This window comes from Prunus avium, chromosome 2 (assembly GCF_965620075.1).
Source record: "Prunus avium chromosome 2, drPruAviu1.hap1.1, whole genome shotgun sequence".
Classification (NCBI taxonomy): domain Eukaryota; kingdom Viridiplantae; phylum Streptophyta; class Magnoliopsida; order Rosales; family Rosaceae; genus Prunus; species Prunus avium.
The window spans coordinates 5191920-5198466 of NC_142285.1; the positions used below are offsets into that span (position 1 = coordinate 5191920).

Consider the following 6547-nt stretch of genomic DNA (forward strand, 5'->3'; position numbering starts at 1 on the left):
ACCAAGTAGTTGATGATGGGTTCTTGCCAGCTGGGGTTTTCATCGATGTGCATTGAGTCAATTGGCTCTATTTCTTCGATGCTTGGCCGATCAAGGTGTTCTACCGGGATGGAGCGTTTGAACTGGGTGTCCAGCACTTATCCTAGGCTTGCCAGCGCATCTGCATGAGTGTTCTCCGCACGTGGAACTTGTTGGATGGTGAAAGTAGGGAATTCTTTCAAAAGTCCGTGGACTTTGTCGAGGTACTGGATCATTCTTGGATGTTTCGCCATGTACTCGCCTGAGACTTGATTCGTGATCAGCTGGGAGTCTGAGTGGATGGCCAATGTTTTGATCGACAGTTCTTTTGCTAGGCGCAGTCCGGTGAGCAATGCCTCATATTCTGCCTCGTTGTTTGAAGCAGGAAAGCCCAGCATGATAGCTTGTTCCAACAAAGTTGCGTTTGGGGTGATTATGACGACGACTACCCCCGCTCCTTTGTTATTTGACGCTCCGTCTACATGCAACTACCACATGTCGTTAGGTAGGTTTGAATCGACGGGGGAGGTATCGTCTGCTTTTTCCTTGCTTTTCTTGACCAGCTTCTCTTCTTCGGCTGTCGGAGTAAACTCTACAACAAAATCTGCTAAAGCCTGAGCTTTTATAGCAGTCGTCGGCCGGTAGAGGAGGTCGTATTGACTGAGTTCAATAGCCTATTTCATGAGTCGCTAAGAGGCGTCGGGGTTGTGGAGGATCGATCTCAAAGGAAATTCTGTCATGACAATTATCCGGTGAGCTTGATAGTAGGGCCTTAGCTTTCTTGCGGAAACTACAAGCGAAAAAATGAGCTTCTCCATTTTCGAGTAGCAAGTCTCTGCGTCAAGGAGAGCTTTTGAAGTGTAGAATACCAGATGTTGTGCCCTCAGCTCTTCTCGAATGAGAGCTGAGCTGACAACTGAGTCGGACTCCGCCAGGTAGATGTACAAGTCTTCGCCTGGTATCGGTTTTGAGAGTAGGGGAGGTGTAGTGAGGTAGGTCTTCAAGTTTTGAAAAGCTACATCGCACTCGTCATCCCACTTGTCCTTGTGTCCTTTCTTCAAGGCTTTGAAGAATGACCTGCACTTGTCGGTAGATCTCAAGGGGAATCGGTTGAGAGCTGCTGCTCTACCCGTTAGACTTTGTATCTCCTTTGTTGTGGCAGGTGACTTCATGTTGAGTATAGCCTTGATTTGATTCGGATGTGCCTCAATTCCTCTTTGGGTGACTAAATATCCCAGGAATCGGCCAGACGAGACTCCAAATGTGCATTTGCTCGGGTTCAACTTCATGTTGTATTTTCGGAGCAGGCTGAATGCCTCAGCGAGGTTTGTGATGTGGTCTGCTCGCTGGGGAGCTTTGACCAACATGTCGTCTACGTAGACCTCCATAGTTTTACCGATTTGCTCCTTGAAAATTTTGTTTACTAGCATTTGGTAGGTTGCTCCGGCGTTCTTCAACCCAAAGGGCATGACTTTGTAGCAGTATGTACCTCTTTCAATGATGAAGGAGGTCTTTGCCTTGTTGTCTTCATGCATCATGATTTGATTGTAGCCGGAGTAGGCGTCCATAAAGCTTAGCAGTTGATTGCAAGAAGTTGAATCGACGGGCTGATCAATTCTTGGTAATGAAAAGTTGTCTTTAGGGCATGCCTTATTGAGGTCGGTGTAGTCAACGCACACTCTCCACAGGCCTTTATCTTTCTTTGCTATTAGAACAATGTTCGCCAGCCATTCTGCGTAGGAGACTTCTTTAATGAAACCAGCAGCTAGGAGCTTGTCGATCTCGGCTTCAATGATGACAACTTGCTCGGGGGCGAAGTTGCGTGTCTTCTGCGCTACAGGCTTGATTGCTGGGTTGACGTGTAGGCGATGGCAGATGATCTGGGGATCGATGCCTGGCATGTCGAATGGCGACCATGCGAATACGTCTTTGTTGTTCTGGAGGAAGGCTGCAAGCTCTGCCTTTTCCTCCTGGCTTAGGCGCGAGCCGATCCGCACTTTTCTCTCTGGCTTGTCAGGATCAAGGGGTACTAGCTCGACGTCCTCTTCGGGCTTTCATCCTTCTTTAGGAGAGACCTTCAGACGGATTCCCTCGACTTGGTCCTGATTCTTTGATTGCTATTGGGGAGTAGCTATTCCGTTTCCTTTCTGGTCTGCTTGGCCGTCAGGAACGGGATTTGCCTTCTCCTTTGGTTGCTCTACTCCCTTCATATCTGCCTGATTTACAGGGAGGAACTGTGTTTGCTTGCTTCTCTTCAGCCCTTGAGCTGAGCATTTCCTTGCCATTGCCTGATCACTGTTGATCTGACTGATACCGCCCCCAGGAATAGGGTAACGGATTTTCTGATGTGTGGAGGAGGTGATGGCGTTGATCTTGCTGATCCATGGTCTGCCCAGAATGCCATTGTAGGGCGAGACTTTATCAATGACCATGAATGTTTGCGAGCTGATTACAGGTGGGGAGTAGACGTCGAGATCTATCGTGCCCACGGTAACCGTTGTTGCGCCATTGAAGCTGGTTAATGACCTAGCTGATTTGTTGATCTTTGTCTCTAAGCCCATCTGCTGGATGACTGCCAATTGTAGGATATTGGCCGCACTGCCCTCGTCTGCATGGATTCGATCGACCATGGCCTGAGCGATTTGAATGCTGATGACAAGGGCGTCGTTGTGTGACAGATTGAGACCGATTAGATCTTTCTTTTGGAAGCCGATCACGGGATCGTCTTCTGCCAGTGGGAGACTAGTGGAGACCTGGGAGATCACAATGGCATGTTTGATTTTCCTCTTATTTTCCTTGCTGGTCAACCCAGACTCCTCGGAGTCAGCCAGGACTGTGTTAATCCTTATGACTTTTTCGGGTGGCTCCTTGGCGGCATTGTGGTCCTCGATTCGCTGGATGGCTTGCTTCGCGATGAACTCTGTGCAGTGACCTTCTCTCACGAGTTCTTCTAGGTGCGCTTTCCAAGCAAAGCAATTATTCGTATTGTGCCCGTGTGTCGCATGGAAGGCACAATACTTTTTGGTATCCCTCTTATCCGGATCTCCTTTCAAGGGTGGCGGTCTTTTTACCCAAGGTTTGTCCTTTACTTGGGCTAAAATTTGATGTATAGGGATGGAGAACTTGGTGTAGTTCTACTTTGTCGTAGCATCTCCTTGTGGGCGCGACCTACGTTTGTCTTTTTCCCTGCTATTAAACCTGTCGCTTCTTTGGCCTGTCCGCTTGGTCGGCTGATCTTCCTGCTCGGTGGACTTCTTCGCGGCGATTCGATCGTCATCCCAGAGCGCATAGCGTTCCGCAGTCGCGAAGACCTCTGCCAGAGTCTGGCTGGGAGTGATAGTCAGCTCGCAGTATAAGTCGTGCTCAGCTGGAAGACCTTTCTTGAATGCAGAGGACGCGATTCGGTCATCGCTGTTAAGCTCATAATTTCATACATATACATGCCCAATTTACTTACTTCTTTTGCTTAGTTTCCTATAATTCTGAGTTATTTGCCTCTATTTGTGTGTTTTGTAGGCCAATAGAGCAAGAGAGCATAATTCATGCAATTCAAGCATGTTAAGGCCTAATTTGGATGAATGGAAGAAGAGCTTAAAGACAAACTCATTTTTCCTACAGTCCAGTTTCGTGGGTCACATTGCAAGATCTGTTTCAGCAATCTACACAGCTCGGATGAGTCCGCATTCTTCATGAAAGTTGTTCCAATGGGTGTGTACTATAACATATCCAAATTTCAGCCCCATTGAATAACTCTGGAGGCCGTAACCTAGCAAACACTGAACCATGCTCAGGATGGATTTTTGTCAGCGAGCAAAACGAGTTAGCAATTTGTTTCGGCCTTAACTTCCTCCTCCGAGCTTGGATTGGGCCAATACTTGTGTGGTTGGATCATACACATTCTGAACTTCACAATGGACATCTTAAAGTCATCATTTGCTTAAGAGAAGCCCAAGTTGTAAGCCCTTGAAGTTGCTGGTCATGCTGACATGAGGATGAGCTGGTTGGAAGCTTGGTCATGGTGAGCTAGGCATGAGCTATTGTAGCTAGTTGGAAGCTTGGTCATTGTGACATGAAGATGAGCTAGGGCTGCTGGTGGGATTTATTGGTGAAGTGCATCAACCAATTCAGATTTTATAATGCAAGTGTTGTATGCATTAGTGAAGTGCATCAACCAATTCATCTTTTATAATGCAAGTGTTGTATGCATTAGCCATATTGAATTCAGATTTATCACTCCCCTCTCCCTATAAATACCACATCCATTCCACATTCAAGACACAACAAATCCTGGGATTCACAACCCCACAATTCACTCCAACCATCCTCAAACACTCTCACAATCCCAAACACTCCAACAATCACCAAAACAACTCCAGCTTTCTTCTCTTCCATTTCCCTACGAATTTCATCTTCCTTAGCCATCACCACTCACTCAAACTCATCCCAAATCACCTCCATATCCTTCATACATCTTTCTAGAAGTGGGGAAGCTCTTGGAGAAGCATTAGAAGTGGAGAAACACTTGGAGAAGCCTTGGACACCACAAGAACTTCAGAAAAAGGGTTCTTCTACTCTTATTGCATTCATTATGTTTTCTCATTTCTGTTCAAGTCTCTTTTCCATTATGAGTAGCTAAATCCATAACTAGGGCTTCGATGTAACCTAACATGAATATTCTGGGTTTATAAGTTTGGAGTTTCAAGTTTGATTCATGATTCATGTTCTTATTCATTATGCTTATAAGTTAACATGCTTGTTTGAATGATTGATCACCATTAGAACTTGTTTGTTAACTATCTTGGTTTGAATTAAGAGTATACACCATGCTTTAATTCGAATTGAACTATGAATAGGAAGAGTATGTATGGACATTCGACAACAGGGATTAGATACATACTTGGTTGTTTAAAATGTTCTTCTATGCTTAATGGGTTCCTAATGCTTAATTTTAGGTTAGACAACAAATGATCAAATTAGGGAATTAGGAACACAAGGTTAGGACCAAACACCATGGCCTAATCATACTTTAGCTAGAATCAATCTTTGAATCTGAATTAGACTTGTTACTTGAATCTTTATAACCCAGAATTGAATTGTTATGGTGATTCGAATGCCCTAGTCTCAAAATCTGTTTTCCAACTCTTAAAACCACTCTTTGTTACATTTGTTTACTTGTTTTTATTTGCAATTTCATTTTGCTTCTTTTGTTCAACAATCACAACCACTCTTGTTTTAAATTCTGTTTTAGACATAACCTCCTACTTTCTTGAATTTGGTAATCTAAGTACATAACTAGTTTTAACTTCTCAGTCTTCGTGGGTACGACCTCGTACTTGTCTTGCTATACTACTAATTGCCCAATACAATTGCGAGTTAACATAATATTAACAACAAATTTTGGCGCCGTTGCCGGGGACTGAACGAAAGTTCTTCCCTGGTTATGTGCCCAAGGTTACCCTATTCTTTTTAGTGTTTCTAATTAATCTAATTTTCTGTTTCAGGTAGTTTATGTCTAAAAAGCCATTACTTGAACAAGTGAGGTCTTCGTTCCAACGTTCTAGATCTTTGAACGCAGGACCATCATTGCAACCCAGACGAGTGACCTCTGAAATTCAGAATCGTCTAGAAAGGGAGTTGTCAACTGCAAAAGAGCAAGCTCTTGCTACATTTACAAGTCTTGCTCTCCACACTGAACTTCCTGGTTCTTCACTTTCAAATTCGGAAGCAAGTTCAGACCAAGAAGAAGAAGAAATGATGGCTGCCATTGAGTTCATGGGAGAACTTGATATCCCAACAATTCCAGCATCTCCTTCAAGCATTTTGCTGCCCACTGTAGCTCGAAATTATGAGCTTAAATCTTCTCATCTTAATATGCTGCCTTCCTTTTATGGTTTACCTAATGAAGATCCATTGACTCATATAAAGGATATTTTTAATGTTGTGAGTTCTTTTCCCTTGACAGGTGTGACAGAAGATCAACTTCGAATGAGAGTGTTTCCATACACTTTAAAGGATAAGGCGAAGTATTGGTTGAATTCTTTGAAGCCTGGTTCACTCACTACATGGTCTGCCATTCAAAAGAAGTTCCTGGAAAAATACTTCTCCACGCAAAAGACCGACATGCTTAGGGACAAGATCTTGTTATTTGCACAGCAAGATGATGAATCGTTTTGTGAAGCATGGGAGAAATTCAATGGGTTGCTCAACCAATGTCCTCATCATGGGATTCCATTGAAGCTTCAAATGCGTATGTTTTATAAAGGACTAACCCCTTCTAGTCATAATATAGTCACCAATTTTGCAGGTGGTTCTTTTAAAACCAAAACTCCAGAAGAAACGTACGAACTCTTTGAGGAGATAGCAATGGAGACCCAACATACGGATACAAGAGGTAAACGTGTTATTAGTGGTTCTAATGATGCTTCTAGTATGCAGATTTCAAAACTGGAACAAAAGCTAGATGCTCTTCTTGCATTAAACTCAAGAAGCCCTCCGAAGGAAGTGTGTAGCATTTGTGAATCTCATGACC

The 6547-nt window shown here is 43.9% G+C and overlaps 1 non-coding gene across 1 annotated transcript; it reads right to left on the reverse strand.

Annotated features, from left to right (window-relative positions):
- Positions 1 to 6138: 6138 nt before the first annotated feature.
- On the reverse strand, positions 6139 to 6245 carry LOC148296323 (small nucleolar RNA R71). Its single transcript, XR_015834159.1, has one exon. It is a non-coding gene; the product is annotated as a small nucleolar RNA R71 (small nucleolar RNA).
- Positions 6246 to 6547: the final 302 nt, after the last annotated feature.